Genomic DNA, 6259 nt, shown 5'->3' with positions numbered 1-6259 from the left:
AAATGAAGCAAGGATCGAGATCATCAGAAAGAAAAAAAAAAAGGGGGGGGGGGGAGAGGAAAAGACATAAACAAAATAATGAACTATATTTAAATATACATTATTCTTCCCTTTCCTTCCGTAGTCTATTTTATGACTGTCAAAATGGATCCATTACTCATCAGTAAGCCCGCGGAGAATCCTTACTGTATCGATAGTATTTTTCTCTTTTATTTTCACCAAATTCACCCCCAAATCACAGAGGAATTACACTTTTTGATAGGATCAAGAGAGCCACGTGTTCGGCGTTGGAAGTTACGGGCACAACTGTTTCCCTTGATTAAAAGCCAGATCAGCCTGACGACACATTGAGCAACGTATATAAAGTCGGGCGAGCTCACGACGTGTATTTTACTTGCAATGTGTGTCTAGGCTCGTGTGTGTGTGCGCCCGTGTGTAATGATGTGCAAATCTGTGTGTATGTGTGTGTGTGTGGGGGGGGGGGGTGAGGGTGGGGGAGGGGAGGAGTAGGAGAGGAGGGGGATTCAGGGGAGATTTGATAGGCGGGTATATCGTTCCATATTATTCTGTAGGCCTTAGAGATGAAAACCGATCATCCTATATCTGCCGGTGGGTCACGGGTTCAGAACCTTTTAAAATGAAAAGCATCCTGTCACTTTTTAAGCTGAAAGCTTCAATGGAGCCACCATAATCAATTTCAGCCCTCTGTGAAGATAATGATACTGTCTACAAACGCACGTTCTAAAATATTTGGCTACATAATCAGTGATAATGCAGATATTATGTGTATGTATAGATAATTTTCACTATGTCACAGTCATGTGACCTTGCATCACAAAACCAACAAAATGTAGTGCGTCCTGATTGTACGTATTGAAGGACTCAAATAAGTGAAACGGGTCAACCCAGTCAATCTTTACTTTTTCATATTTTCTGAAAGAGCTTTTATTCGTCTGCTACATTATTCTAAAGTTTGGAATCATAAAACGAATGAGAAATTGCACTTTTGGCAGTTTTATAGAACACCCATTTTGAAGAATAGCGTGATTAGGTATGTCTTTGAGGCCCCTTTTGATTTCTGAAAGATCCTTTGCACACTCTACACTCCAAACTCTTAATAACTTTTGAAAGGATAATGCTACTGCTTTAAAAGTTGGTATTATTCATGTATAGAATGTGTTAACAGGGCAATTCAATCTGATAATCCCTGCATTGTTATTTCCATGGTGTTTTACATCCTGCTTTTCGTTGTTGTTGTTGTCCCATTCATTGCACAGCTGGTGCGGCTTCGTATAAAGATTAAGGGCTTGAATAGACCCTAGTAGAGCGTAAAACAAACAAACAGACAAAGTCAATCAAATATTTTTCGGCAAAATCATCAGATTTCTAGTAAACTACAGTGATCAGAATGAACTTTTTTTTTCTTTTTCTCTTTTTTTTTGGGGGGGGGGGGGCGGGGGGGGGGGGAGGGGCTCTATCGTATCCATGTGAATCGTGACATGAGACCCGTGTCAGACCCGTGTCAAAATGGAGGAAGCCGTTTCTTTGAAGGAGCCTGAAACATTCGCAATTATTTTAATTTTTCTAGCATAATGGAAAAAAACAACAACAACCAAACACATAATTTACCTTTCAGAAAAGAGAGGGAATTATATTGCCTTTAACATAATATGCCAACATCAAGAGGAGGAAAGGTATACTTTTCTTTGAAAAAAAGAATATATATCTTGTGGAATTAATCATTATCCATGGGAGATGTCACGAACTGTCTTCTCATCTATGGTGGCACCGAAACGTTAAAAGTCATATATATATATATATATATATATATATATATATATATATATATATATATATATATATATTTTTTTTTTTATTTATTTATTTATTTTTTTTTTTTTAACTGATAATGTGACTTTCCTCATACTTCAAATGTGTTCTATTAATATACAGGGTGTATTTATTTTGATTCCATTCCCCTTTAATACCCTCGAGTCAGCGAAAGTAGAGTACAATTAACTTCTACGTCTTCTTCTTCTTTCTCTTCTTCTCTTAATACTTTTCCTTTCTCGGCATTTCTCATCTTAGTTTTCTTATTCTTGACTCTCCTCCTCCTCCCTTTTTCTTGCATCTTGCAAGAAATTACAAGAGAAATCACGCCCACAAAGAATTCTAAGATTAAGAAAACATCATGAGCACAATCCCAGCATCTTGAGGGGAGGTAGTGAACTTGAAAATCAAAGTCCATAAAAAAAAAAAAAATATTGATGCATAAATGTATTCATACATGTACCCTAAATGTATTCATACATGTATTCTATATGTATCATGTATGCATGCGAGTTTCCAAACCAGGACACAAATTCAGAATCATGTCTTGAGACTATCAGTGATGACATCAGAAGAGAATAACACAGACAGAAATGTTAGATAAAGCATCAAAATACTCTGTTCAGCATTTATTATATGACAGAAATGACCCACAAATTGTACAACTTTCGTTACATGTACATCAATTATTGCTCCACTTTCCCCATAAAGGCTCAATATATCTGTACTATACCATGGTCACAAGACTAAAAACCTCCCAAACTCATCAAAAGAAAAAAGTAAAACAAAGCGATCCTAATAAAAGGTGGGTTCCACCTTCTTTCAGGACTTTTTTGTTCAGGATATCTCAGCCAATTCAAATCTAATTTTCATCAAATAAACTTTGCATTTTTTTTTTTTTTGGCATTGTACTATTATGTTCATTCATATTTCATGAAAGGTTTTCTCATTATTTCCAAAAACCATCATCAAAAAACGTTGGGAACCTGAAGCCCCATCTCAAACAAAACTGTAACATCCCTTTAAAGTAGATCATTAATCCATATCTATTAACCCTCTCAGTCACTCCATCTCAAAATGTCATAGACATTGCACACTGACAGGTAGCCAATGGCTGAATACCAAGGTGTGATGTCACAGCCATTCATCGTCATGGAAACTGGTTCTAACAACCTCGCCTGGCCAAGTCTGAAACTGAAAACTATTGTTGCTAGCCATGCTCGTACATGGTTCCAACCAAAGCTATGACAAAAGACTGTGATATCATCACTTTGGTACGCTATAAAGACATTGCTACCCAGGCAGTATGCTAACTGTAATGAAAAGGTGCATTCACATAGAATTACTGTGGTCTTCAATACAACAGTAATTTGTTATCACTGTATTCATTGGCAGACTACTAATACCACAGTACAGTAATAGACACCACGACACTTCAGTTGGTACTGTTCTCAGTAATGAATTATACCATCGCATATTGTGATCTGAAAGTATAAATCTCCGAGGTTAGCACTGTGCATATTGCAGTCGAGTATCGGAGTAACAAAACCTCACATCTCCAAATTGCCAGAAGTTTAGGTGAGTGAAAAACATGGCAGCCAAAGCACTACAACAAATGGGATTGCCGTTGCTTTGACGTGCTGTGGTGGTTTTATTTTCGGGGCTAGACAGCTAGCATTTGAATAGGACATCACTTTAGACTGATTATCTGACAATTAATCCCAATAAGTGATTTTCAACGAAATTTGAGATACAGGGTTTTGTAATTCCAGCGACAATATGCTTATCTCCTACTGAGATGAAATAGAAAGTGTGTCCCGTCACGTGAGGAACACACTGCAGAGTGGTGGGTGGTATTTCTTGACACCATTCACACTAAAAAGCTTGCATGCATATTCCACGCCAAGTTTTAATTACCAACGTAAATACCACTTATTTCTGGAGGCATTTTGCAGTGTATTTGCATTACAAGTATGAAGTACCACTAGAAATACAGCAGTATGTCACCGAAAGCGTGAACAAGAGCTTGTAGAGACATTGTACACAAACACGTTGCCAACAGCTACATAATTAAAGAGTTAGTAGCTAAGAATAAACCCGTCACCTTCCATCATGTCAAATGAAATGAAATACAGGAAGATCCAAACACCAGTCACTTCTTAACAAAATTTTACACGACACTGGTCTTAAAGTACACTGAGAAATTGTCCTTGCTCACATAGCTTGCATGGAAAGAAAGCAAAAGAGAGGAGAGAAAGAAACATTACATCCAGATATCCAAAACACCATGTTCCCATCATCTTATATTGTATCCATGTACAACAAATAAACAGAGCAGAAAAGTCTGATGTGATGTGACATTCTTGGCATTTGATTTTTGTAGCCTTTTGACTAAATGGTATGCTGCAATCATCATATATTCAGCAAGTCCTAATTTTTTTTGTGAATCAGGACTTGGCAACAATTTCGCAAGTCGTTAAATTTGCTATCATGGAGTACAGTACTGAACAGATAAATGTATGCCTGCAACTTATGCAAGTCACATTCATGTCAGGATCACAGTTTTTCGTGGTTCTCAATTCACGAATAGCACCTGACTTGGGTAATTTGTGAAGATAAAAACTTTGACAAATAAACGGTATATATAGCACATGATTACTCTCTTCCTTTATATATGTTAACATCTAAGGCTTCATGTTTAAACGAGGGACAATGATTGCATAAAACTTGTCATATTACACATTTATATCCATTTTGATGTGCTGGGAGAGGAGCAGCAGCAGCAGTGACCAACTGCTTTCAGTGATCAAATGTATAACGCAACTAAATTGGGCCACATGACACATTCTCTGGAATGCTAATGTTAAACACAGCATTGCAGTACTCTGAGGGCTGAAAAGGCATCTTTTTTTTTTGTGGAAAAACAATATTTCTATTAACCTTCCCTGCTGTAGACATGTTTAGTAATGCAATTTGGGGAAGAACAGTATTTTCCATGAAATCTGAAGTATTCTTGGCAACATAAATGCACAGAATACTGCACAAACACACAAAAGTTAGAACAGTTGACAGTCCTGCATTCTTGTCTGGCTCTAGTTCAGGTTTGGAAAAGGACTATAAAGGCACTCAGGAACATTGGTGAAGAAACATATATACATCACAACTAAATACCCCTTTCACACCATGCAAGATTCAATGGGTGCACCTGGTCCATTCTGCCACCGAAACACATAGGAATCGTTCACACGTACTAAACAGTGTGAAGGGGTATAAATCACAACTAAATACCCCTTTCAGACTTTGCAAGTTTCAATGTGTGTAACTGGTTCATTCTGCCATTGAAACACACACAGGAATTGTTCACACGTAATATTCAGTGTGAAGATTGTATGCTCCTACACCACAAAACATTTGTGGTGATGCGATAGGTGTTCAGAGCCAGTTAATAAAGAGGATTAAGGTTTCGCCCTTAGATTCTGTGTTTTTTTTTTTTTTTTAATCTTTCCTAGTTCTACCATCTTTCAACAAAAAATAAAGTTCAAAGACATACATTACCTTTTAGTGTCAAGTTTAACTCCCCTTCTTGCATCAGAGCAGCTTAAGTTGTATCTCCAAGACAAAGTCAGTGTGAAACGGGGTATCAACCAATCACTCTGTAAGAGGGGTCCTTTAGCCAGTTATATGATGAACAAAAAGTTGACATTCATGCTCTAACATTTGCCAGTACCAGAATACTTCCTCCCCTTTTGTTCAACCCTCAACAATTTCAGTAATGTGATTTCCTCCTTTAATTTGCAGGCAGGAAAAGAAAAGAAAAAAATCACTCTGTCATGACACGCCTTTAAAAGCACAATAACTGGCATGCATGTTGAGATACAAATGTTGCTCGATAGAAATTCTTCAATGAGAAAAAGTTTCATGTTTCAGGGGAAGTCGTAAGCCATTGTGCACAAATTACATTGTGACAGTATTTAAGATTATTCATTTACAGTGTTAAGATAACATGATTATATGACTACTGTATTGAAGTGATAAAATCATTTTTGTAACACATTAATGGTCTATTCCACTTTGCGCTATTTGTGTACTAATATACTTGCTTTTACTGCATCACGTTCACTTCATTGACATGTTCTGGCATCGAAGATAACAAATTATTCCAGGAAAATCTATAACTGGTTAACATGACAGTCAAGATGCTCCATGGAAACTTGTGTTTTGGAGGAATTTGCTGGCAGGGACCCTAAGCTGGACAATACCCAACTTAATTACGGGATGATCCAAGAGGTGACATTTTACTCTTTATGTGTGCTTCAGTACCAATTCATTCTCGCATCTAATTCTTAACTTCCTACGCAAGATCTATTTCAGTGTTTTTGGCAGAGCGAGGCTTTCTTTAAAAATCAGACGCGGTATGCATTGTATTTCA

The sequence above is a fragment of the Diadema setosum genome, chromosome 20 (genome assembly GCF_964275005.1).
Source record: "Diadema setosum chromosome 20, eeDiaSeto1, whole genome shotgun sequence".
NCBI classification, from domain to species: domain Eukaryota; kingdom Metazoa; phylum Echinodermata; class Echinoidea; order Diadematoida; family Diadematidae; genus Diadema; species Diadema setosum.
Note: the sequence above shows the minus strand (reverse complement) of the source record.